Source organism: Varroa jacobsoni, unplaced genomic scaffold, assembly GCF_002532875.2.
Source record: "Varroa jacobsoni isolate VJ856 unplaced genomic scaffold, vjacob_1.0 scaffold_857, whole genome shotgun sequence".
Classification (NCBI taxonomy): Eukaryota; Metazoa; Arthropoda; class Arachnida; order Mesostigmata; family Varroidae; genus Varroa; species Varroa jacobsoni.
Genome location: NW_019213759.1, coordinates 122,954 through 150,915, shown reverse-complemented (window position 1 = coordinate 150,915; position 27,962 = coordinate 122,954). Strand labels below are relative to the sequence as shown.

General features: G+C 48.0%; 1 protein-coding gene across 1 annotated transcript in view; it reads left to right on the top strand.

Moving 5' to 3' along the window:
- Positions 1 to 3,178: 3,178 nt before the first annotated feature.
- FoxP (forkhead box transcription factor P) overlaps positions 3,179 to 27,962 on the top strand; it is a 116,902-nt gene continuing 92,118 nt past the window's right edge. Inside the window, exon 1 of the mRNA XM_022840301.2 lies at positions 3,179 to 3,826. The gene's annotated coding sequence lies outside the window, so the exon portion shown is untranslated. The remainder of the gene's footprint in view (positions 3,827 to 27,962) is intronic.

Below are 27,962 nucleotides of genomic sequence, written 5' to 3'. Positions count from 1 at the left end.
TGATACTGATGATGCCACTGGAGAACAGAAAGTGAGCAGGCAAAAAAGAGTTTTTTTCGCAAACTGACTCCGTATGTGCCATGCGCGATCGGGAGTGAAAACTTTTGCGCGAGACAAAACGAAGCAGAGAAATGGGAAAACGAGAGACGAAAAAAGGTGTGGTCCTACAGCTGAGAGCGCTGGAGCGCCCGAGCGCTGTTGCTGTTGCTTGCTATCGCCGTGCTGAATCGTTGTGAGTCAACCAAATCTACACATAGCTTGCGTGCGCGCGTCAGTGAGCGGTGCGCCAGCTTTGAATCCGGGATAGTGTTGCAGAGCCGCGAAAGTGCGGCGCTCGCGTCCTCTACCTTTTGATAGCGGCAGCAAAGGCTGCGTGCTCAAGGACTGCGGCCGTGAATGCCGAGCCGTCGCATCGGGTTAAGAAGCAATAAGCAAGGGAAAAGCCTTCATAGCAAAGAGAAATGCGGCGCGGAAAAGGCCGGCCGCTCGTCTGACTGGCTGCTGGCAGTTGGCCTGCCAGCGCCATAAAACACTGGCGTGATGTAATGATGATGATGATGATGATGATAAAATGCCTAATATCCGGCAAGAACGGACGCCCGGGCGTATCACAACAACAACAAGAACCACCAGCATTAGCAGCAATGTCTGAGCTGGTGGCGGATATCGTTCACGATGTAAAATGCAGCAATACGAAGAATTTACGAAGCAGTCAAAGGTTGGCTCGCTGCCTGGGTGCCCGTCTGACTAACTGGCTCTCTAAACCATTCCTGCGTCCTATTACTATGACGCAATGGTACACTCTGACTGATTTAACTTTATCTGGCTGCAACTATTCTAACTCGGCACTCCTCCGGTGAAAAAGTCGAGAGCACCAAAGGGTGCGACGATGGTGTTATTCGGTATCACCGCTTTGCTTCTTTACCCGTTATTTATTGCATCGGATCGCTTGCTGTCTGAATGCAGTGGCAGCGTAAATGAACACGGTTGAATTGAGCAGTAGGCTAAGGGACGACAAACCTAAAAAAAGGCCAGTAAGTTAGGGGGACCACGAAAGAAAATCAGGATCAGAACCTACCGAATCAGCCAGTTGTGAAAAGTACTCCAGTTCGTCTGCCTGCTTTGCAGCAACGACGATTAAAAAATGTCGAAGGGAAAAGATCAAATCCTAAGACAAAGTTGGTTCAACAAGACGAGAAATAGCTTGGAACGACGGAGGATAAAGGATGGCTTGCATAACACAAGCTATGCGGCTTGACAGCCATATCGTTTAACCGGCCTGAGGCAGTCAGATCGAAAGCCTTGAGCACTCCATAACACTCGATATAATCACGGTGACCAAATGGCCAGCAACTTTATGACTCATACGAAACTTGTTGGCCTTTCCCATATCCTAATACTGTACCTATTTCATATTGTCGTTTCACGATGGTATACAGTGATTTGTTGCTCAGCATTTTCATAAAAAATCAATTTTTCTTTCGCATTTGATGTTTCGAACATTCTCGGGATATCTATATAGAAAGAAGACGCATTTGATGGACACATGTGTTAACCTTCATGAGACACATCTTTGACTTCCTAGGATCGCGTTATCAGCAATTGTCGTTGCTGTTCCAGGATGGTGCGTATACGCTTTCAATAAACAGAGAAGTGCTGAAGGCACGAATACCGGCTAAAAAGTGCGAAAATAAGAAGGCATATACATCTGACACTAGGTTTTCTTCTTTGACATGTTTCCATATCAGATGACTGTTGGTAGTATCTGAGGCAAAGATCTATTTGTATTCAGTTACCGACGATTGGCAATAATCATCGACCGTGCTTTGTTTGTCAGCTGGCTAGCTCGCCACCGAAGCCGATTCATCTTCTCGTCTTTTATTTGTCGGTCTACTGCATGGGCACACGGGAGCGATTTCCATCCGAGATGACTGCTAACGTCCTGATCAACAGAAGCAACAATAGTAGAGACAGTAGTTAGAGATGGCGGCGGGCACAGGGGCACCGGGAATGTTGGTAAGACTCAGGCCCTAGTAGTCGACGAAACCTATGGCAGCTTTTCCGAGACGGTAGCAAACGTGCACATCAACAATGACAGGAAAGCAGAGTTGCAGAAACAAGCCGTGAGTGACTGCCATCCAGGCTGACCATACAAGAGACGGATGTTTTCCATTGGTATAGAGGTTCACCATAGTGGTTATACACGTCGGCACGTCCGTTTGCCAAGGGCTGTTGGCAACATTGACGGACTACCCTACCATTGAACTATTCCATGCGGTTTGTTTTCGCTACAAATAAACTATAGTAGCGGCAGCAGCGATATCAGCGGCAGTAGCAGCGATGGCAACAGCAGCAGCAGCAAGATAATACGAACGAGACGATGGCCAACTTTTCTGTGGATCCTGCCGTCACTGCGTATTACTGCACGCTATTTGCTTCTTCGACGGTGTGCTGGACCGCTCATTGCCAACCTGATTGTACGATTATCGGGTTGACGACGTCTCAATGTCCTGCTGCCGCCGCCGCTGCATCTATCATCTCTGCCGATGGCCAAGACACGCTGTACGTAGATCGTATCTGATGATCCATCAGCTCAGAGTCTCTTCGTCTTGTCTCTTTTCCCAATGACTGGTTCACATGTTGACTTCTTTCCTGCTCTATGCTCCAGTCGTTACTCCGTCTACCTACCCGCTGTCGCTCTGTCGCGTCAATGCGCTTAGGAAAGAATAACAAAATAACATCTCATTGTTCGGAAAACAACCTTCATGCACGCAGGCCAGTGGGCCCGGCAGCTTTTTATGGTTTGACGACCCGCGGGGCGGAGACGGGACGGGGGTAGTATGAGGTATTGACAAATCAACTTGTCTATGTGTCTAGCATTAGTCCATCTTCAAGTCTTCATGCGATTTTTCCAATAAAGAGGCCTTTGGCCGTATACGTACGATAGGTGAAAATGTAAATGTATATACATAAATATATGTATATACATGCGCGTTTTCTACCATATACACACACGCAAATGTGACAAACACCGTAAGTCCGTATGTGTTTATTTAGTTTGTTTTTATACCGAATATCATTTTTGATAAGAATGAAGTAATCAATTTTTTATATATATATATATATATATATGCTACGTCCGTCATGCATCTAGACATTTCGAACGCCATTGAAGAACGACGAAGCTAACCCTATTGTTCGTTTTGTTTATTGTCTATTCCAGTTGGCTGGTGAAAAAAAATTTCCTCGAGAAGACGTCCGTTCCCTGCTCAGCTCTCTGATAATCGTGTACAGGTATTAATGGCCGTCGTATCCACTAACAGCTGCAACGATAACAACGACTGCTGAGCGATTTAAGGCGAGCGACTCATAGGCGAACAATGCGCGGATACCCTGTCCGAGCTTAAAGAAACCGTGCGCGAAGCTTGCGCCGTAATATAATAAATCTAATACGACAGCTATTAGTAATATAAATTCAATTTCGACAAATTACCCTGAGCGAGTAAACAAAATATATCGAGTATCTTGTTCGGTAGTTTAGCGGTGTGTTCCGAGTAAACGGTTTCACCGACACGACAAAATTGCTTCGACGGCGTTATCAGTTTGGCTGCTTCAAAGGGCGGCTGAAGCCCTCAGCCAGCAAAGCTCTGACAGAGTTGTCTCGCTAGAAGGCAGTGGGGGTGCTGCCCAACGGGCAGCAACCTCGACGCCCGACTCCGATATCGATCAACGTGAGCCGGAAAATAACGACGAAGAGAAGCTCGCCGAGACAGAACAACAACGCGCCAGTTCGACATCGCCGTTTCATCAGCTGCAACTACGAAAGGTCAGCAGGATAAAAGCCAAAAGTAGATCGTGCGCGGATCGAATCAAACCTCCGCACAAAACAAAGCGTCAGTGAACAATAAAAGATAACTAGGTATAAAACACTAATTTTCAGGCTTCTAGGGTTTGAAAATGTATATGGACAGAAGGAAGGACAGCACGGACCTGCAGCAGAAGACACATACAAGTTCGACACAGCTGTATGAAACACATTTTACAACGCGACGGAAACCTAAAAAATACATCCATCATCGAGCACTCAGATCATTTATTAATATTTTCTAAGTACATGCGATCACATTACTGCATGGACACTTTCTGGTCGCAGCTGCAATACCTGAGTAAGTAATTACCACGCGTGATACGGGCACATTTTTTACTCTTCGTGCCTACCACGTTATTAAGTGTATACCATTAATATGACCTAAATAGCGATGGTGCGATAATAGATGCTTAGAGGCTGAGGGGCTGAGCAGTACGGCAGACGCGCCAAGGGGAATGGCAGCTTCAATACGACGGCATTCCTCGTGTCGGCTCCCTCGGAATGCATTGAAGCCGGCCGAGTTTCGCTTTCAGGGTTGCCTGTCCTATAGGCAACTGCAGCACCTCTCGTGTCTGTTGTGTTTTCCTATCAGGTTCGAGGATTTTTAATGTTTAATCGTGGGCGTTCAGACAAACGTATACTAGAGCGAAACGGGAGGGGAACAGCTTGTAGTGTGCATGCTTGTATGTGTGCATATTTCTATTGTGCATAGCGATCATGCAGGGATCCCTCCATGTGCGTAATGTGTAGTAATTACGGAGCTTTTGAGTCGATCTTTCTTCTACAGAAAAAAACAACGGTGTGAATTTTCTCCCAGTTGTCAGTTTTGTCTTGGCCGATCACGACGAAGGCCGGATGAAAGGAAGTCCCTATGAGGACGTTAATGAGCGAGCGATGTCCACGGATTCTCCACTAGTGATTCGACATACGGCGACAACACTACACACATTTTGCTACCCGTCAGCTTGCCAGTGGACTGCGGCAGACTTAAACAACAAAGGATGCCTGTCGCCTGCCTGATGATCACATCACATATGCGTCAGCCACACCGTAGCAATCCTCTTTATTATTAGCACTGTTTTAATGTTTCAATATAATTGTCGTCATTGTTACTGCATTCGAAATATATGGGGGGGGGTTCATTTATATGATGCTTTGTATTAAAATTAGCTAATCAGAGTGCATACGTTTAACTTATTTATAGCAGGAATATCGGCAACAACCATAGTGTCAGATCATAGGCGACAACCCACTCCGTAGACCATATGTCAAGACTATGGATCATTGTTTCACTCCTCCTTGGTCAGCCGCTCGCTCAATTTATGGCAATATACACATTCGCTGGCCTAGGAAACCGCTGACTACTTGTTTGCGGCATCGGAGAAAGATCAGAAATCTCCAAGTTAGTTCGATCGGACAGAGAGTCTTCTCAGCTTTCTTGACTTCGACTCAATCCTAGTTGCTGAATCAGAACGACGCGATGATGCAGCAATTCGTTTGAAGTGTTCGCTCTTCAATGCCTTTCGATACTATACACATAGAGTCGTGACCGGATGGGCTGGCAGCGCACGAAATGCTCATTGACTGACCCCCACCTTGAATCCTACTTAAGGTATCCGTTTACAAAGCGACCACTGCTTCGCTCCTGAATGCATCACGCATCTTCTCGTCCCTGTACAACTCGATTAGTATGCATGGAAAAGGAAGAGGCACGATTTCTTGAGGAAACCCCCGAGCTAGTTCCCAACTGGCTCATGACCCCCTTACGAGGGGCCGCCTATTGAAGCATATGCTCGTCCGACAAGTCTAACAGAGGTGACCACTACTGACGATTGTGGGTGTACACGTATCCTAAACATTTTTATCATCGAAGATATAGAATGATACTATAGAAATGTTATTATTTGAATAATATCAAACATTTTTTAATTGAATCCTTCCACTCCCTAACGAAAGTTTTTAAAACTGATACTTTAACGACACTTTTTAAAAGCAGATATGATGCTGATTTTTCATTCGTTTTTTAGCCCTTTAAAACAAAAATTGCTGTTCACCTCTACCCATCGCTATTTATATATTTACTACATGCCATGCGTGTGGACCTGTGACGAGTTAAATGTAACATGGCTTCTACGTATAAGCCTTTCCTCGTGGTATCGATACTTCTACCTACTCTACTCAACAACAGCTCTACAATGGCACTCCTCACTCATCATCATACTCGTGTAATGCTCGCTGTTACAGCCACGCACACATATATGTACACATATCTACTAAAACACTGATGTCGCGCGTCCTTGGGCTGATAACGTGAATCGCTTCCTTCATCCATGCGGCGATGTTCTATCGCGGCCGGACGCGTGGCTAAGTGCAGTATTCTCGACTGTGACCGCGGTTCCCTTTGTTAACGAGCGAAATATCTTTCCCCGAGAGCAAAGGCGAAAATAGACATCTGCAATTTTCCCCAGTCGGTCTGTCTATCCATCTTGAGCTGCGCCCTAAATAGGCTCCACTTCCAGAAACGCATTTCTTTTCGACCTTTCATTCTCTTCCTTTGTCTTTCGTTTTAGAAAAGTTAGTTTTATGCCTTACCTATTTTTCTTTTTTTCTTGTTCTTAACTTCCTAGTGGGAAGCGCGGCCGGGTTCGTCACGAAGACTCGAAAACGAGATCACCGTTTCCTTATTATTATTATTATTATGCCTGCTCGTCCTTTTCTGTTCTGTTTTTTGTTGTTCTAAACCTGGGTTATCATGGTTTCGAGTCATTCCTTTATTGGCTAGAGGGGCTCCTTAAAAACGTCGCCTGTGTAGATGTGAGTGAGGCCACTTGACTGGGTGCATGGCAGGCTATATATACCATTCCTTGCTTTTTCCCTTGTCTTCTAGTCGTTTCTCTAATGTCATTTTTATCCGACCGTTGGGCAAAAAAATTAGGCGCTAGTAATAGTCTGTTTACCGCTAGTAATGGCAAGAGAATAAGCAATTTCGGCTTTACCTCTTCTGCACATATACTAACTGTATCGGATAGACTGAAATGTTAAGGGTTAGAATTCTGCTGTAGACTGAACGGTTGTGTCCCTGACAATGCTCTCGAATCAAGCAGAGTTGAACGCTGTTGAAAGCGACCATCGCGGGACGCGGCATCTCGAAATGCACTTAGCTCGTAGCTGAAGGCAGAACTGGTTTATTAATGATGTCTTAGCATGTGTGCACAGTTCCCCGAAAGCAGGCCTACCATCGAAAAGAAATGACAATAGCCTTTAATGGTAAACAACAAGATATACATATACAGCACGTCATATCTCAAACATAGATGCAATGCAAGACACAATATTGTAACAACTAACTACTTCTATCCAGCGATACGGACAGTCAAGATACATGCCCGTCTGTTGGAAGCCCTTAAAAATCACTTAGTCCAGAGAACCTAGAATAAAACCCTTGGTATTAGAATATTATAGCATTTGAAATTTGGCTACACATTTGTAATCAGATACATTATTATATCGGCATATATAATTTTCTATTATTTTGCATTTCGTTCATTATTTTCTAACTCTAGTTAAGGTAAAGGTAACATGCTGCCATCTGAACCTCTATTGCCTTTAATCATAACTTCCAGTTTCGCTTGATAGACACATGAAGCGTCCTGATGAGACAGATTGTCATTCGCGTTATTTAGGTCTACTCCCATCGCCCGGCCCCGGAAATCAGTTCATCGAACAAATGGAACGCCCTAAACCCCAAAATCGATATGTTTAATGCGTTTGCTATCGGTCGCAAGAGTCCTCTAGGGACAACCTAACTATTATAATATATACCTACGCCTATTATGTATTTACCACTCACGATGCGTGTCGTCGTCGTCGTCTTCTTTAGCAGTAGACGACCATCAACTCAACTGCGCGTTACCTTAGCGGTAATCGTTGATTAAGCCCTAAATACGTATTGATATTATTAAGCGTTATTAGTTGATTCTGGCTGGTAGCAACGACGATGATCACAGGCCGCATTTACAGGTAGCCACGTCTACCTATTTCCTTCTAGTACGACTACTACCAGATCGTACATGTCACAACCTCCGTTACGCATCCACTTCCGATTAGTACATGCTATGACAGACAACGCTCGATGCATTTGTTAGAAGCGTTTTATCAATACGATAGAACGGTCCAGCTTATATTCAGCCTAGTGTCAATCCGCCAATGGGGTCCAATGTCTTCGTCGAGTGCATTGTTGTTCATTGGCATTGATATGAGCTCAGGCCCTTGCCGAGTGCGTGGTGCCTGCTGCGGAATGGCAATCTAAATAATTCCTTCGTATTGTTGGTCCATTCCGTCTGGCTAGACCCGGTCTACCGAAACGGACGTCGACATAGTTACTGTCATTATAATTCATATGGACTCTATATGGCTACAGTGCGTACAGAACATGTGGCGTTTTAGCTGCGTCGCTCCATTAGTATATATATATGTGTGTGTGTGTGTGTGTGTGTGTATACATGAATCTAGCCGTGACCATGCATCTGCGTGTGACCTTGAGTCTAACGGAGGTCGGGGTCATATGTTCGGCCGCGCGTGGCTACTCGCGCGACCCAACTCCCCTGCACTAGATCTTCAGATCGCCACACGAAAACAGAGGAGAGAATGGCCTACAACGAGAAATAAGAGGATGCAAAGATGAAAGCTCGCAGTAGCGACAGGCACTTGCCGTCACTAACCAGCCGCGCAGTGCTGAGACGATCGGAGTCTCGCAAAAACAACAACAACAACAACAACATCATCACTAGCATCGTCGCAGAGAAAGCAACTATAAGAAACAGCAAGCGAGGGAAGGACAGAGCCTAAAAAATCGGCTCAATGTACAATATCCGACATTATGAAGCACCGGAATAACTAGCCACGAAACGATACGAACTGATATGTGGCGGGTCTCGGCACAGAACGACTTCACTTTAGTCCAGCTTGAATCAGGGTCGTCGTGTCATACTTTTTATATATTTTGATCACACCTCGCCGTTTGGCCGATGGGGTATGAATGCAGTTGTGCAATCAGATTCAATTTTTAGGAGTTCAAAGGTAGCAGCGATAGACGGCAATGGGACTGGAGAAACTAGCGTTTCGCCAATGGCGGTCGACGCAGCATAATCGGGTTCAGCTTGAGGTCGTACGGGAAGTTACCCACATTTCCAGTCGAGTGGCCTAAATCACAATGTCGAAATGAATCTCTACGTTAGTAAGTGCTAGAATGTGTGCAGCTGTGAAAGTATGGTGCAATTAGGAGATCATTGCACGTCCCTAAGATCCGAAACAGACGCAGAAAGTAACTATATATATATGTATGCGTGTGTGTGTGTATATATATTGCCTTGTGCGAACATACAGTAGCGATATCATTTACGGTTCTGTACGATGCTTACTATACACATTTGGCTGTACGCCTATAAATGTATACAGTAAATGTTAGGTATCGATATATGTATGATTTCTGGCGTACGATTTTGTTAAGTGTGTATACTGTGTTGTCTCTTCTATTGTATCCGGTGCTTCTGCTGTCCGTAGACCATAGATTCGGTGGCACCATGGAGCATGCATCCTCTCGTGCATCCGGTTGAGTAGGTGAGCGACACCGGCGGTTGTAGCTGGTCGGCGTAGCTAGTGTCCTTGAGGTGCACGAGCCAGATGCCTCTATAGTTTTTTTTTCTTGTGGACTCTGCTGACGGGCAGAGCGCTAAGGCACGCTCGCTGCTGCACTGGTCTGCGGCATGGCGATCCGATGCCTAGCCCCTCTACCGTAACCTATTGGCGAGTCTATCCTGTATCAAGCCGGCGATGTTCAGCTATGCTTTGCTTTCCATCGAAGCAACAATCGTGCAAACTATGAGTATGTAGCTGCTTCTGTTACCACCGAAGACGCCCCGTCCATAGAGGAATTAACACAACGTACCTTATACTATTAATATATATAATATTATGTGAGGCTATAAGACATCCCTACCGACCGTCTGTGCCTCTCACAGGTAATCTCATTCCAGCTCGCCTTCGTTCTTATTTTACGACAAAAATCGAAAGCGACCTGCTGTGTATTAAGCTTTTAGATGCATTCCCCCAGACAGAAATGTAGAAAAACTAAGGTCAGAGCGCGCCTACAGCAGCGGCAGCGGCAGCAGCAGCACAAAAAGCTCACTCCGCTTTGCTGGCTGTATATTTGTAGTAGTACTGGGCGTTCGCTTCCATTCCCGACACGACTACAAACGACTAAAAATAGGTATTTTTTTTCTGCGGATGGATTTAACCAGTCGCTGGTCCACGCTCGAGCGCGGCCGCCCTCGGCCGCTAGGAGGCTGTCTTTCGAGGTTTTTCGTCCGCGGCAGCGTCAGCGGGTGTCCTGTACTACTGCTCTTATGACCGTGTGCGCGCGGTCTCCACATGTAAAAACCGTGCGAGACATAGCCTGCCACATTAGCCAGTTCAGATCAGCGGGTTAAGTAGCAGCAGGACGCGGAGCGGCAACTACCGTAAAGAGTAGCCGACACAAAGGCCGACTTACAGACAGGCAAATGGAGAAATAGAAATATGTAAAACGCCAGCAGTAGCATGCACGTTGAGAGACCTAGAGCAAGCTAGTCAACGATCGAATAAAGAGGAAAAAAAAAAACAAAAGAGAGAGAGAATAGGCTGAACCTTGACCGAGACATTCGCGTGCCACGTTTTACAGCAACAGATGACTGGTGACACCGGCGGCTGTCCGTAGCGATGTGCTGGAATGTAACCCACACGCTACTCGACAACGCTTTCGCTGCTTCACCTCGAGGCACGTTTGAAAGGATCGCCGAACAAGTAACTAGAATGAGCCCCGGCGCACTGATGGGCACAACTCTTTTTTTGCATCCCGAACACAATACACACCTACACACGAGCAAATTGAATGAAGGAGCGTTCGAAGGAAGTGCGACAAAGCGGAAAGAGCGAATCGTGCATCTTCTTCTTCAACGCGACTGCGGATTGTATTTAGTTGTCCTCATTCACTGAACACGAGCAGCAGTGTCCGCCAATCAGTCAGGACACATACATACCTATTATCGTTTTCCAGCACGAACTGACGATGGCGCGAATTTAGGCCAATAGATTGGGGCCTGTTTAGGCCTTGGCTGAAAATCAAAGGGTAAACGTGGTCTCGGGATTGCCGAGCGGCGCATGATGGCGGTGATGAAGCGACGGGAGGTGGCGGCGTCACCGTTTGAACCTTACCAAAAACGAGAAATAAAGCTAACTGCAGCAAACAAAGCTTATTTGCAATAAATAGCGCAATGTCGATGTTAAGAAAGAAGAAAAGTGGACTTGGGACAGATGTAGTGCGGTGGTTTAACCAAAGTAGAGACTGTTTGGCAATGAATGAAGAGTTATTACACAAAATGTTATAGGTAATTTCCGCCACATCAAGAGGTCTGTGTGTAGAGGCCTCTAAAGGACCTCCCTTGCTTGATAACCTCTTCTAGTGCTTTTAAGAGCGGTACGAAGAGGCAAATGAGAGTATTGAATATCTCTGAAAATTGTTGCATCATTTTGTGCGTGGGTATCCCTATTCTGATGTCGATGTGATCCGATAGAGGCAAAGACCAAAGTCAGTAATTAGTAGTTCTAAAAGGGACAATTTCCTCTGCGTAGACGGACAAAGGCAGACGAGATGACGCAGCGTATTTACTTACATGTGGCTAGATTGGCGATAATTATCTTAGAATAAGTATACAAGAATAACTAACCATTTACAGATCGGAACGTGGCGGGCTATAGTAACGACACATTTTAATAAGATCTTGCGTCTGATAACCACGCATTCCGCATGCCGCTGATACAACTTGCTGACTCTTTGTGTTATTATGAGATTACCATCATCAGCTAAACTGCAATCAGACGATAGTTAGGGTCGGTCAGAACAAGCCAGAGTCGCGCCAGCGCATCCCTACGCTGATCAACCCATAGCGACAGTTTGGAAAAGGCTTCACAGTAGGATAGGCCATGCCGCAATAAACCTTCTATCAATTCCAACTAAGCACACTGCTACAGTATGCAAGTCGATAGCACATAGATGGTGTGTGTTTAAATAAATAAGTCAGGATCAAATCGGCAAGCGATGCAGGTAGCCCATTTACTGACGGGGCCTTGTACAGGCAGCTTGTTGCGCCGCTTTTATCGTAATGGGCCTGTAGCTGGCTCTGGCCTCCTGTGTGTAACTGTTGATAAACAGGACGCATTTCGATGTTGCGTCATACACGTAAATGAGTGTCAGCTGGTTTCTACGAGCGTGCTGTGGCATACTCATGTTGCGGTTACCGCGCTATAATCGTTTGAGAATCTCTGACGAGTACTAATGGGAGAAGCTTCACCGGGTGGACGGTGCTCGCTACGAAAAACGGGCACGGGAGAGGTAAGAATCTTTATGAGACATCGACGGTATTACGACAATGACTAAAATGCCAGAGAGTAAGATGGAAACGATAAGAATGGCGCGGCGCTTTGTTATGTAATTGTTGTCATCTGGCTCCGCGGGGCAAACGTCCGGTCATGAATAGGCCTGATAAACAGCATAAGATTCGTTTTGGACTAACGGAATACTGCGGCTAAGCAACGTTCATTTCGTCGGAAATGGGAAGAAGGCTGGCAGACTGGTTGGAGCTGATAAGAAAATATATGGCGAATCACATCGCCATGACTGATGTTATCACTTGTTTTTTAATTAAAAGGCTCAAATCTCTCAACACTAAGACGCCTGTAATGGACAATAGTGGCTGTGGCACTGTGGGTGTCTGGTTCGAATCCATTACGGGTATTAGGTGTAATGATGCTTACTTTGTTAAACGTAACCGCACAATGGAGTGGAATTAGAAATTTAATTGGAAAGATACTTCGTTTTGGCTATGGGTAGAGTTCGAGACCTTGTGGTTGTACGTTCAACATCCCCTATCCGGACAGATATCAAAGCGTCTTGTTCAGTAAAAGTCAACAAATGTTTCAATTAGCAAGCTAAATAAATTCCGTAGATCAGTTTTTCAACTCGCGTTTCTTGAGTCTGTATTAGCGTATGTGTTGCGGTTGTTATTATTGATCATGTCGTTTCCTTTCCTTCGCACCCTTCTTCTACACCCCCACCAATTTAAATTGGCAATTGCCTTCTCTGAAATGAAATCATGATATGGCGGTGGGTCGGTTAAGTGTAGTTGTGCCACTATTCCGAAGGGTGACACCAGTGTCGAAGTCATGCCACCCCATCTCCCTCAGTTTATCAGCGGCACGACAATAATAACAACAACAACATAGAGAGCCACGAGTCACAACAACAGATCATGGAGCCTCTCTCTAAGCCAATTTGCCGGCCGGCCGGCCGGCCGGCCGGGCTCAAGTATGAATGAAGGGCTCTCTCTCTCTCTCTCTCTCTCTCTCTCTCTCTCTCTCGTGTACCGATTCTGGCTAGCTGCCTGCTACTGCTACTGGCCGTCCTATCTATCGACTATAGAGCGAGGCTGGCACGTGCCTAAAGGGTTTCCGCGAAGAGTGGCAATCAGGCCAGGTCGACTGATTCGAGCCGGTCGACAGCAGTCCACCGGCATAAAAGAGCGATGCGAGAAACGCATTGGAGTCAGAACAACAAAAACAACAACAACTGCAGCAGTATGGCTACTTGCTCGTTACTAGCCCCCATCATCGAGCGGGCGGGTGGTCGAGCAAGCAAGCAATCAGACGCAGTGAAGCGAGTGAAAGCGACCTGTGAATAGATACCACAACACAACATCCCCCAACCCCTATGCTCAACTATGTGCACAACAACATGTACTCGGCCTGCTGCCTGCGGCCGTCGCCACCCGCAACAACAACAATGGACGCACCAACGGAGAGCGCTGCTCACAATATATCAATAATTTGCTGCGTAAGGGCTCCCATGAAAGGCTTGTGATTTAGCAGGCCTATGCATCGTAGTTGTTTACGCAGTTCGTATCCGATGTTTTGGGTGGCAGAGGATGTTAAGGTAATGATGCTGGTACTCAGTCAAGTGGATTGTGATAGAAGCAGGTGGATTGCGGGATAGTCTGTGGAACAATGTCGACCAGACGGTAGATAATCCGAAATGAATGAACTTGTAGACAGAGTGAGTGTATTAAGACAGAAATGTATATATATATATATATATGTGTGTTAAAAATAAGTAGTTTTTGCGCTTCCAGTCTGACAAGTGCAAGTGTTTGACGACAGCAACTTAAATAGTTTACATCGATTTCTTTGCTAATCCTCGCAGTTTCTAATTATTGTCTTTCTGTTACGCATATTTTTTATTACTTGTCACCCACACACGGGTTCACGCTCCAATCGTTACCAATGATTTCGCCTAAAATCCCAGCAAAAAAGCACCACAAGCCATTTGCGCAACATCAACCTTTATATTTACAACTTTTCTCCTCACAGCCAAAACTATTGAGAAAAAGATGAGAGATAAAGGGAGAGGGGATAGCCATGAATTGACTTCAGGTTTTTGAACTCTTGCCACGATCTTGGTGCAACTTGCAAGCTAAACAACTGGAAAAAGCAATGAAGCACGAGCGAAAGCCGCGAGTTACGAGGGAGGCGGTGAGATATACAAATAGGAAAAAGGGTTGGATTGACTGCAATCCCCAAGAACCTTTGGGCCTCCGGTCCCGTAAGCGTCCTCAATCGGTGGAAAGACTGTCGAGGACGAAATGCGTGTCTGGGGGACGACGACGATGACTAAAAAAGGGTATGGCGGAATGAGCTAAAGCTTAGTTAGTATGATGACAATGGGTGGTAAGGTTTGTTGGCACACGCTGCCTCAGCGTCTAACGCCTCGTCGTAGGCGAAGAGCAGCAGGAAGAAAAGATTGAGAGTTAAATTAAATTTGAATTTTGCAGCCACTTCTATTAACGCTACCGCGCCACTGTCGCTGCGCTCGTTGGAACGACCAGTGCTGTCGCCACTCCGCCAATTTATGCAGATTGTGGAAATAACGTTGCTGTCTTCAAGCGAAAACTAAGAAGAAAAAGTGGAAGCAAAGGCTTACGTTGGCTGTGTGTCCTATCTGTTGATGGGCTTCAATAGGGGTTACGTTAGCTCCGTTGCGCCCAAGCGATGGAGCAATGAAGCTTGGTGGTCAACGAAGCTAGTCGCGCAATCGCTAGGCCAAAGTGCGAAGGTATTTGGCCGAATAAGCGGCTTGACTAGATCCGGTGGATAAACGACGTGTCTCTCGAGCGTAAGTCGCCATACCTAACACCTTAAGGCTGCCTCAGAGTTTCGGGTAGGGCACACGGCCGAAGCTCGAATAGAAAGGCCCCACAATATATGCATAAACTCTTTAGATTGGAATGGGGAGCAATCTGTAGATTATAGAAGAAAGTATGCAATGTTAATTTCCTTGGGTTTGGTCAAAGATTCTTCCATGTTAGTCCAAACGCCATGCGATAACTGGTACTAAATAACGTAGTACTTTTTAAATTTCAAAGCAATAATGAGGAGGGTGTTGTCGGTGCGTACGGGATACATCTATGTATATCCTTAAGCACACAAAAAATATCATAAACTAACTACTAACTGTTCCCATGCAAAATAACCTTAAAATGATACCCTAAAAAACTCCCGGTGATCGTGAACCTAACTTAAAACGCTCCGTTACCAAACGCCTAAAACGCTTGGCTCATCTATCTCTCTATCTACCCACTCATTTTGCACTGGGCTGGAACCGCAGCCGATTGTCGTTTCTAATTGCGGGTATGTATCACTTTTGTTTTTATGAGTTCAATGCTGAGCTCGGAGACTTCACTAGAACGGTTCGTTTTGAACCGCCAGCAGACCTGAGATAGAAATTTCCTTCTCAGTCCTGCCTCCGGATTCATCCAGGGCACTGCTTCGTGAAATGTTCTTGTCCTGAGTGTTTGATGCAACGACGACGAATCGCAACCAACAGGATGGCAGAGGCCGCATTCTGTTAAAACACTGTCTTTCCCATGGTATTCGCAAACTTTGCCTTTGTTTTTGCAGTTTCTGTTGGCGGCACGGAGCCCGCTGGCACCCCACTAACTGAGATCCCGGGAACGCTCACCGACTGACGGTCGCCGGACCATGGCGCTTAGCGACGATCTAACGGCGACAATGAGAAGCAGCTGCAGCGGCACCGGGTTGCAGACGACTAGAGGCTTATGAAGGTGGAGGCGGCGGCGGGAAGGAAGGGCTCGCTTGTGAAATTCAAAATTTACCGTTTTTTATGCCCGCTCCTCGTATGTTTAGAGGTGGCGAGCTGCAGTGAGCTGCAGGCAGAAAAGCAAGTTTCGCAGGGGATCGTCGCAGGTGAGTTGAGCAAGGCAATGCAAGAGAAGCAATGCACTCGGCGGGAGCCGTCGCCATAGTTTTTGTATTGCCCCTTCCTATTGGGACACTTCTGTCTTTCGCTCTCGGTGTCTCCCCGCCGAGTTTCGTCAGCCCTCCACTACACACTCATTTTCATCGGGCGTCATTGCAGTCAGCAGTGACGCAGGGCACAGACATACACAGAAAACGAGCGACCGACCCCCCTCATTTTCGAAAGCTGGGGTTCACCTGGAGCAGACAGCAGCGTTCGGTTCGTCTAGCCAAAGAAGACAAGCTTCTGCTGCTGCCACGGGGGCTTCAATACGGGTTCTGGAGAAGAGCAGAGTTGCCGCTATGAGCGTGGGGCATCGAAAGATGAAAAGAGGGGCAAAAACCCGCAGACGGGGGTGGGGCTGACGCTAGCAGACAGGAACGTAATACCTGAGATTAGCGCACGTGGCTAACATCGGATAGTGCTTCGAATGTACTGCATGAATGCTGCTCTTGGTGCTAGTAATGGTAATGGGCGACACGAAAGATGGGTAGTAGCCATGGTGCACTGTGTCCCCGCTGGTCATAAAATAAATAATATAAATATGTGAGCGCATGCCCTCTCGCTGTAGCTTCACTCGATCTCCTTCGCTGAGCGCATTTCTTTCCTCACTTTATATCGCCGTCGTCTTTGTCCTCTATAGTATAAAGCGTTTGTTGACAGCTCAGTGTCCGCCGCTTACTAAAGAAACGCAGCAAAATCGCCATAATTGTTAGCCCACTGTTGCCTGAACGCGGCCAGTACCTATCCGTGTGTCGTTTCCTTTTTTCACACAGTCATTTGGCAGATCTTCAGGATTCAGGAGTTGTTAGCTAGGGAAGCAACAGCTTTTTAGTTTTTGAAACCATTGCCATTTTCGCAGTAATGCAACTGCTACTGCTTTACTTACCTCCACAATTCTGTTTTCGCAGCAACGGTACGCCAGACGACGCACAGAGCAGGAGCTTTCCCGTAACTTTCCTCAACATTGTTAGATGAGTCGCAGGTAGGAACAGCGAAAAAGCCGTTACGAAGTGCAATCCGCAGTTAGCCACTCTTCCGCCTTCGTTAGGGAAGCCCTCTCAGGTTCCTCACATGATGTCTTTTCCTTCGTCACTCCCACCACACATCGCTAGTAGGACATTCTAGCGGAAATGACAATATCTGCAGTTTTCAAACCTCCTCGCTGCCTTCACCGTCATCGTTATGCAGAGTCTCTTTCGTTGCTTCTGTACTCTAACCCAGAATAACAGGCCGAGCTAATAGACCTTGTGTTACGTATCGTTGCTGCTGCTGCTGCAGCAAAGAACGTGTGTCTACCCACCTGCTGCATTTCTACAAGCGTTTCTAACCCAATGGTTTATCTCTGCAGGGTTCGTGGGTAGCCATAGGTGCGTACCGCGGGTCACAAGAGAAGTGCGGCGTTGGTTGAACCAACTACCGCAACAGCGAAAGCAATTTCTCTTGATAGCAGAAAGCCAACGATAGCGAGCGACGCACGCATAATATGCATATCACATCTAACGACGAAGGAAACTGGCATACAAGCTGGCTAAGCGAGCGGCGGCGACCAGGGAGGCAAGACGTGCCCCCACGTACTTCTCGTGGAAGTACCCTCTGTTGCCATAATCTTCTATTACTACAGCTACAGTAACTACGAACGGTTTCGACGACCACTACCACGAATCACAACCCTTATTGGTAGCGCTTTTGTTGGTGATATAGGATCGTTCGGTTTCACCGCGCGACCGTGATCATCGGCGAACCTGGCAGCTCACACCGCCGATGTATTCAGTTCAGCTTGTTTAAACTTTGTCATACCTACTATAGGAATATATAGAAAATGAAATTTTGTGTGATACGCGTGTTCTTCTTTGTTCTTTGAAGTTCTCCATGGGCAAGGTACAGTCAAACAAAAATAGTACGCCGAACAATTTTGTTATCACTCATCAACTCGTTTCAGCTGTTTCTTTGCGTTAACAGCCCTAGAAGGACACAGGTTGCCCATTGCATCTTCGTGCAGTTGTTTACCAGCTATTACAGAGAATGAAGCGATCGAACGGTCGAATCCGGAGTATCATTTGCTTACTGTGTAAAATGGTTTTCGAGTATTCCAGTAGATCAACACCAATATAAATACTCAGTAGAGCCATCGGACTATCAAACACTTTATTGTCTCTGTCTAATCCGAAGTTAACTGACGGCATTCAATAGTTGAGAAATTTTTACGTTAGTATCAGATTTGCCCCGTTTCTTCGTTCTAATTTAGGTGATCTCCCTATTTGTCAAAATAGGGAAGGCAGAACGTAAAATGTGCTCCCTCACATTTTTGCCGTTGATGTCGCTACCGGTTTTCATTATCTTAGCTGGCGCTTGTCATCGCCTTTTTCTAATTACGGTTAACAATAACTGCAGCCGTTTGCGTCGTGGTTACTGCTGAGGCGACGACGGTAGCAGAAATGACGGTAGTCCTGGTTGTCCTGGTCGTGGCCATGGCAGCAGTGGTAGTCTTCGTGGTCCGACAGTGAAGCAATCAACAACAGACGCCACCGAAGCATGCGAATTAGCAGAAGACAGGTCTTGGCATCTCTCGGCTGAGTAGTAACAGCAACGGCGCCTTCCGCCCGACTATCCGATTGGCCAGGATACACGCAGCGGCAATGACGTTAACGTTGACTGTTACTGCTGCTGCCGGCACCGGAGGTTCCTTGAGGCCAGCAGCAGCAACAGCAACTGAAGCAAAAGCGGTCATACGTAGCACAAGTTAAGCTAGCAGGGTGGCAGGAGAAGTACTGGTAATCGCACCTTGCTTTTCGTAACAATTCCCCCAAATCCCCACATCGCCTTTAATCTCCCATCCCCCCCCCCTCGCTGTCGGGTGGCCCCTCCAACCAGTTCGTCTCTAAATCAGCAGCAGCATATCCAGCAACCTGGCTGTTCTCGTCCATCTCTCTCTCTCTACCCACTACCACTGGCCCGGATGCTGCTGCTGGCACTACCGACGCCAACATGATCACTACTGCCTCGACCAATACGCGGGGTGGGTGCACATACCCCCTTTAGCAGTCACAGCCGCCACCGTTCCATCCCGCCTCGCCTCCTCCTTTCCGAGTCTCTGTCCAGTGCTGCAGAGCTAGGCAAGCCACAGAGTATGAGGAGGGGGGGCAAGCAGTGCACAAATGCAGGACAGCCCCCTCCGCCTCCCTTCCCTCGGGTTTTTCCTCCCATTGCGGCGCCTTTTCTCTCGTATTGCATACTACCATCCTAGCCGTTGCCGGTTTTCTTTGCCGTTTACCCTCTTGCAGAGAGCCCCGAGCGCCACTGCTGCTGTTGCCGCCGCTGCTAAAAACTTTGCTATTTTTTAAAGAGCGCCACCGCTAGCAGCGCCCCCTAGGGAGACTCGGGCTCCGGTGTGGGTTATGCTAGTCGTTGAAGACCGACCAGTGGCAGCGGAGGGTGGCTGGGGCAATCGGGACAAACTGGGACAAGGGGTGTTCTTCGTCTAGTCGCATTGGAGGGAAACAGGGGTATTCCGCCAGCAGTAATAAGAGTACAGGATATTGTACGATGACTAGGAGGACACAGACGAGAGGGATGAGTTGGGGTGGGCGATGGTGAATGAGGCAGAGCTTAGGGACGGGGGCATCGCAATTAGTTGGGGGTACTGGCTGCCACGACGAAGAGGCGCTACTTGCGGGCTGCTCACTGCTAGCCATAATGGTGGAGTAACGCCAACGGTGACACCGATGCACGACCCACCGCCGGGGAAAAATCGGCAGCCTGCTGGCTGCACAGGTCAGGAGTCCAAGACCTGAAGCGTGCCCCAAACCCACACTCAGATAGCGCGCGCAACGAATGCGCGATCGCCTCCGCCACCAGTAACACTACCATTGCAGACACCACCGCCATCCATCCTCAGCAAAGGACGAACCAACGAACACAAAAGTACGCGACACAGAGAAAGAGAAAAGAGGGCATGTTGTTTTCGATTCGCTAGCAGGGGCAGCAACAGCAGAAGAAGAGGCAGCCAGTCCTTGCTACCTAGCTCTATCTGTTAGGAAATTTTCCGTAGTAGTCTAGGTCTCAGAGAGGGATGCGATGCTTTCTCTTTTTCTCTCTGTGCAGTGTTCCGCCTTTCTGTCGCTCTTCTCTTTGCTAACAATTGGGTGAACGGCGTTTTTTGTGTCGCAAGTAAGATCCAGTGAGCAAGTGGTGAACAAACGAGAGCAGGCAGACACATAGGCTCGTGGGTGGTCCGACGAAGAGGCACAAGGGAGTAGAGAACAGGGGTCAGTATTGGCACAGGAGGTTTAGGGGCAATGACAGGATTTCGTCTTTCCCGGCGCGAGCGTCTGCGAATCCCCCAGCCAACAAAGACGAACCAGAGAACAACATTGAAAAACAGCCAGCGGTAACAGCATCAAAAGAGCAGCGGACGCCTCAAACATTCACTGCTTGAACTTGGACTATATAGAATGGTAGCCCAAACGAGTCCAGCTACCGCCGTCGCCGCCGACCCCCTGGCCAGAAGTGCCGTCGGGCCAAACCAACAAGAGCGCGGCCAAGACTGCCTGCTTTCCTGGTATCGGCTGCCGGGTCGTGCCCATCCGCTGCCCAAGAAAAACGCGCTGCGATCTGTCTTCCGAACACGGAAAAGCAGCGCAGACGAAGTTATCTGCCACCGTCTAGCTAACTTAGAGGCACGCCATGGCAGCGGCAGCGGTAAAGACAGCACCGACGGTGAGTCTTCTTCTCTTAATTAAGCGCTCGAAATGGGATGAACACCATGCACGCAACGCAGGCATCGGCATTCTCGGTCGGCACTCCCCGCTCAGCCAGTGAGCCATGGGCACGACCACTTGCCGTGATCTCTTCAGGGTTAAGGAGATGAGGAAGGAGACAGTGAATATGGGAAAAACAGGGGAAAACGAAGGGAAACAAAGGGAAAACAAAGAAAGATTCGGAGAGGAACAGAAAAAAACGGGTTCCGTTGGAACTTCTCTGTGAATCTTCGTAGAATCAGGCCAGCTTGCCGTCACCAGCCCAACGCTTAAAAACAACCGCCGTCGAACGCAGTGGCGTGTAGATGACGAACACTGCGACCAGTGCAGTAGAAATAACGCAGCCACTACCCAGCTTTATAGGTTAAATCGAAGAACTTTCAGTTTGCTTGTTAGGCAAACTGGCAAGCCCTTATCTGGCGGAAAGAGTTGAAGTACGACAGTAGAAAAAAGCCTTCTTTCCTTAGTGGGGCTCGTAGGATGTCGACCGAACTGCCCCCAGGCAGGCCAACCTGCCAGCGTAGAAGCAAGAAGCAATCGATCTTATGCTAGTTTCCTCCTTCAGCCGGCCTGTTCATCAGCTTTTGAGAAAGGTGCGAGTCCCGTTTTTAGTAAAGCTGCCGCGCTCATTACTGCAAAGCCTTCTGCCCTCAGTCACCGTTTGTAAACCAACGAATGGCCAGTGCCTAAAACGTCGAAAATGCCAGCGTACCAATGCACTCACCCGCTGACTAATACTACTCGGACTATTTCTGCTATCCCTACGAACAAGCACAAAATAGTAGAGTTCTTCTTTTCTTACGATAATGCTTGTACATTAGCCAATAGCTGATGGTGACCTCCCATCTCAATGATCCGTGCCGAAGGCAAAGCAAAGAGTAGTCTGATGAAGCTGGAGAATGGAGAGGTGCGGAAAATTAACATGCAAACGAAGGGCGACCTGGGGTGAACTTTTGAAAGGTGGTTGGCTTGCCCCCAACTGGAGGTGACGGGGGGTCGCCTAGCTTCCTTCCATCTAACTTCTCTTTCCTTTCTCTCTCGAAGGGTATCCAATTCGGCACAGCAAAATTGATTGTATCTACGGAAATTGTAGGGTCAGACTCGACGATGCTGCCTGCTTTGCACCAAAAACCCAAAAGTGCGCTAGATCTAAAGTTTTATGTGTCATCTCTCAGATATGCCGCAATAATGCTTAAACGAGCGATATTTGTTTCAACCAGCAATAATTAAATATAATGGAATTCAATTAAACTCAATTAAGTATGAGAAATTAATTTTTCATCGTAGTAATTTTTTGGGATTCTTAGATACAGTTTACTAATTATGTGTGGTACTTACTACTAATTATATGTCAACCAAATCTACTCCATTTTTGGTACAACTAGAATAAGGTGGAAAAATAGCCAGCCTTATATATTTAATATTTCAGTATTATATATATGCATATATACCGCTTCTAGCTCTGCATCACCATTATCGAGTCATTTTAAAATATATAATCAGTATCCGACTTCTATTGGATTGAACTCTTAATGCTACGGGTTCGTAGCCTTAAAGCAATCCCTATTTTCACTCGGTTTCGTTCGCCCATTAACCGGCCACAGAAAATAAAATATATCCTAGTGACGACATGAAGTACAACACGGAATTTCAATTAGGTGGTGACTGCCCATGCTGCCGCCACTACCACCATTGCCCTTGCAGTCGTTGTTGCTGTTACCCGCCAAAGGTCTGTCGTCGTCGTCGTCTCGTGCCCGTCACACAATATCCGTGTTACTCCCTCGTTGTCAATAACAGTAGCAGCAGTAATGCTGCTATGTGGGTAGCCATAGCGCTTGTGGCCGCCACCGAAGGGAATATTAGTTGAATATCGACCCACCTACCCTTTCCCTGGTATGCGTTCCCACTCCCTACTTTATCCTGTTTTCCTGCGAACCCCTACTGGCCCAAGAGGACAGCCAACCACTCCACGAGTGGGGGGTCAAAAGTAGCCCTTGGCTCCCTTCGGGCTGGTCGGCCCGGCTCTCTTTTATATACCCTATCCTTCTGGACACCCATAGCTCGCTAACCAACCTCTCCTCAGTCGCCCATCGGCTGTAATCCTTTTACCCCCTGTGGGTAGCGGTAGTCGTGCTGCTGTTTCTGCAGCTCCCAATGGCTAGGCTGTCCTCCTCGTGCTGCGGCCGTCACCACTGGATCCGCTGCTGCTTTTTCTGCTTCCTCCTCATCGCCCGGCCACTGGCTGTCGAAAAGGGACGGCACGACTCAGAGGGACGCTCCAGCACTGCCGCCTCCGTTGCCTATATCGTTCGTAGTCGTTGTCGAACAGCAGCAATAGCAGCGGTGGTAGTCGCCGTCGTCCGCCGGTTCGTCCCTATTTTTCCATTCGGTCTTATTACTTATGGCCTTAAGCAAGGGATGGCCGGTCGCCTGCTGCAGGCCTGCTTGCAGCAAGCACTCCGCTCAGTGCCGGGTACCGCTGGGGTGGTCCAGCAAGAGCTTTTTTTTCGGGATCTTGTGGAACAGTAGCGGCGGCAACGGTAGCGGCGATGGGAGCAACGACGGTAGCAAGGATATGGGTAAGCATGGGCGAACTGGGTTAGCTCTTCAGTCAGCACCGGCTCATTCTGTTGCTGCTGCTGCTGGACGAAACGAACGGTCAGGCGTGCCAAACAGCCAAGCAGGCCGGCACGCAGGCAGCCTCTCAGTTAAGCACGCAGCCGCAGGCGAGCGTCCAGCCGACTGCGAGTCGGTAGAGCACAAGCGGGCGAATAGTATTTGAATTTCTTTGAATGCCCGAATGAGCACATCCTACTCATTCCGGACTCCTTCTCTGCCGCTGTTACCGCTCGGTCCAAAGACTACTTCCCCTTACGCTCGTGCGTCGTTGTCGAGTAGATCTTAGCCCCCACCGGTCCCGGCCTCCTGCCGGTGCTGTTGGTGTCCTTTCTCCCTTACTCTTCTCTTGGTACTGCTGCTGCTGCTGCCGCCGGCCTGGTCTATGTTGTCCCAGTTTAGCTGACATCCCCAGCAACCCCGATTCGGTCGGACCGACGTACGAGCGAACGAACGGAATGGACGGACGGACGGACGAACGAACGACCCGACCCATCTTGTTTTCTACCCGTCCACTCGTCGTTGAGATCCACCATCAGCTTTGCCTCTATTCGCTGTCTTAGCTTGTTTCAACGTCTGTCTGCCTGCATGACGACGGTATAGCAATGCTTATCTAGTAAGCTCTTGCTCGCGAGCTAGCGAGACGGGCGGGACAGCGTTCACAAGCGGGCTTTTCGCGTCGACAAGAACTGTGTGCATACACAACGAGCGTAAGGGACTTTATTCCCCAGAAGAAGAGGCAGAGGGATGAGGGGCATGGGAGAACCCAACAGGGAAGGCTGTGTAATCAATGAAGAACGGACCAACTTATCACGAGCGGAAATAATTTCAGCCTTGCTGCTGCTACTACCGCCGCCATTTCTGCGTTACTCGCGCTGCTCCACTTGGCTTGCTTGGTCAACTCTTTCGTCCACCATGAACTTCGCAGGCCGACGATGGACCGTTTCGGAAATGCAATATATACAACATAAAACCGACTGCTCTGAATCGGTGAATACTTGAACTTTGTTGACTTTCCTGGCCATCAAAAGTGAGACGAAGTATAAGATGTTATCTCGTTTCGCTGGCTGCTCGTAGGCACGGTACGCCTCACTGACGTAATAGACCTTACGTGGAACTTCCCTACGTTATTTTCTATTAATGTGTTTATTCGCAGCTTACCTAGTGGTTTTCTTACCCAGAAACTGCGTTATTAGCATGATTGTGTTTTCTCCTTAATACTTAATATATTATTTGCTATACCAGCACTGCTTCTGGTCTACTGCTATTGGTTTAGCCAGATCGTTAACTATGTGCACAAATCAGTTGGGTTGACCGCAGATTCAGGCGGTTCTGACCTGACCCAAGCATTTCCACCGCTTACATTAGCATCGTTTTCGTGAAGCATGAGCTGTGTCTGCGTCAGCTGAAAACTTTTTAAGTTTTTGTATGGCTTCTAGTGAAGTTCGATTGAGTTTTAGATTCCTATGCAATTCAAGCCCACGCTAGCAGCTAATATTTATTGTAGGTAGATGACTCGACACAAGCCGCCATTACGCTTACCTCCACCGATGGCTTTTTCACGCTGGCGGTTGTACAATCTAATCAGGTTTGTCAGGCGCTGTTCACTGCTTGTCTGTGTGAGTTCGTGCGCTAGCGAGCAGCCTTGCTTGCCGGCTCTTTCTCTCAGTTCAAGAAATGAAATATTTATAATCTTCGTTGGTCGAACGGGCGTCACCGTACGCACCGCTGTACGTGTATGTGCATGTATATTGGTAGTGGCAGCAATAGCGATCATTCTGATGGTGTAACGGCTGTTTGATTCGGCGGCAGGACAACGACGACAGCAGCAGGAATAGTGCTAGCTATAATGGCAGTAATGGTGTTGTCGGCCGTCACGCGGGTGCGAGGAATCGCTCACGGGCCGACAGCGGCGCGATCCGATCTTCGATCAGGCAAAGCGCACCCGAGCGAACTACTTCGCTTGGAAACCAACCCTTTGTCGGTGGAGCGATGGCTTTCGAGGTGTTCTTGGTTATGGCGGCAGCGTCGCTAACGGCAGCCCGTGCTCGTCTGCCGGAACTGTACAAAAATCATAATCATCATTGAGTGAGCTGTAGTCGAACCGATGGGGCTGTTGCGTATCGCCTTTCTTTTCTTTCTCGTTTCAATCAATTCAACTCAACTCAATCGATTCCCCGAGGAGCGATGCCGATTCATTCGAGACGAATCGAAAGCTCATGAAGATAGCGAGGTTCCGGCGTCGATTGGGGCCGTTGCTGCTGCTGCGGTAAATACTACCGCTGCTGCTGCCTACTAAGTTGAGACGCAGAGAAACAGCGAGAGTACGAGATGAAAAAGCTAAAACAAAAATTTCTTCCGCCGACTGCCTACTTCGGACGTCTGCTCTTCGATGACATCGACCCAGGCCATCGCCTCCTCGAGCTATTGGTGGCACTAGGCGCGAGGCACCAGCTGCTCTCGTGGCAGTACGCCAGCCCCAAACAAGTCCCACTGGGTGCCTGATACAATATACCTAACAATCTCGCGCTATTCAAAAAGAAGGTATAGCACCGACTAGTACGACGGCCATTTCTACAACTGTCAGTAATATTGGTACACTCACAGTTCATGCACCACGTCTCTGCCTGTCCCACTCACGTACGAGAAAACTACGAAACGCCGAGCAGCGAAAGAATGCCATCAACAAACCAGCAGCAAGTGGACGGACCTCCGGCGGAACTCAAAAATGGCTGCCCGTCGAGAGCATTGATTCGATCGACACAGTGGGAAAGAGAGAGATTGTACTGAAAGGTACCTTGAAACTCGGACGATCCGACTGCTCGCGAGAACGAAGCAGCTCGCCGAGTGCTCAATCGCGAAGGCTCCGAGAGAAGGTGAGAGAGAAAGCGAGTGAATGAGGGGGTATCTAAGCGTGCTTTCAATGCAGAGCGTAGCGCAAGCCAAGTCTCAAAAGCAACAACGGCTCATAATCGACTACCGTGCCAAGCGCGAGCCTCATTGACCATCTAGGTTTGAATTTGGTGCTGTCACCGCTATTGCCGCTGAGCATAGGCGGAAGGAAATTACGGTGAATACTATTAGAGTGCAATGTGTATGATGCGTCTGCGGACCGATGTCTGGGTGGCATTATCACGCGAGAGCAGCAACCGCCATAGGCCAGTCAGCGGCCATTCCACTGGCAGGAAACTTCATCAAACATTCGTCGATGCCGGTCGCGCATCAGTCCCATAACTTAGAGCGCAAAGCAGTGCAGATGAACGCCATTGCTTCGGCGAGTTAGAGCGTTGCACGTAAACCACATGCATATAGACAGCATGGTACGCAATGAGCAAAGAAAATTTTTTTTTTTTCGTCTATTACAGCGCATCTATCGGTGGTGTACCCAAAAAGCCGAAACTACAATCGGGCTGATTGGTTCCGTATCCATCTTCTCTTCTAAACGACACAGAATTCGAGAACTTTGCCCAAGTAACTTGAGATAGTCCACGCGATCTCTGCTAAAGCTTAGCTTATTCAGCCTTTCAGAGAGTCGCAACGTTGGTTCTTTCCTTTTTTTTTTATTCCGAACAGTAAAAACTCGACTCAACGGAAACGATCGTCTAGAATTTAATCTACCATTTTAGAGTCAATAAAGTCCAAAGCGGAGGACACCACAAAAGCTGCAAGCTTCACCCACTATCGCTCCGGTGACTGGTCGCTTCATTCGTGACACCGGCGCCCGCATGTACTACTCACTAGCCGCTCGGTAGAGCTCAAGCGTCATAGGGTTCAAGCCTTCCGTCGCCGACCGACCCCTTGAAGGCGTCAGGTCGGGTGGGTGGCCGGCGGAGGGTCTCAGAGAAGACAGGCAGCCAGCATTCCTTCGAGGTGTATCATCCCATCGACGTCTCCGACCCTGTCGCGCCTGCTACTCCGGGCTAAATGGAGCATGCGAACGCAGTTGAGAGTAGGTGGGAGGGAGAACGGTGCCAGCATAGGATAGCACGTTGCCTAACGATAGAAAAAACGAACGGGTCCCGGCCAGTGAAAAGCTCCCCTTCGAAGGGAGCCGTCCAAAAGAGCCGGACGGTAGCGTGTGCACTTCGTAGCAGCTTCGTTCTCTGCGACTGTTCGTATTCCACGCCTGCGTTCCTACGACGCCTGTGGGAACTGGGAAAATAAGTGAGTCAAGTACAAGTTAAGCATAGGCGATAAGGAAGAAAAAAGGAAAAATAGAAGAAAGAGACCAAAGGGTGGCTGTCGAGTGGCCCAACGAAGGCCGTAGCAGCCAGCCATTTGATATGATATTGCCTCCAATAAATTCCACAGACAC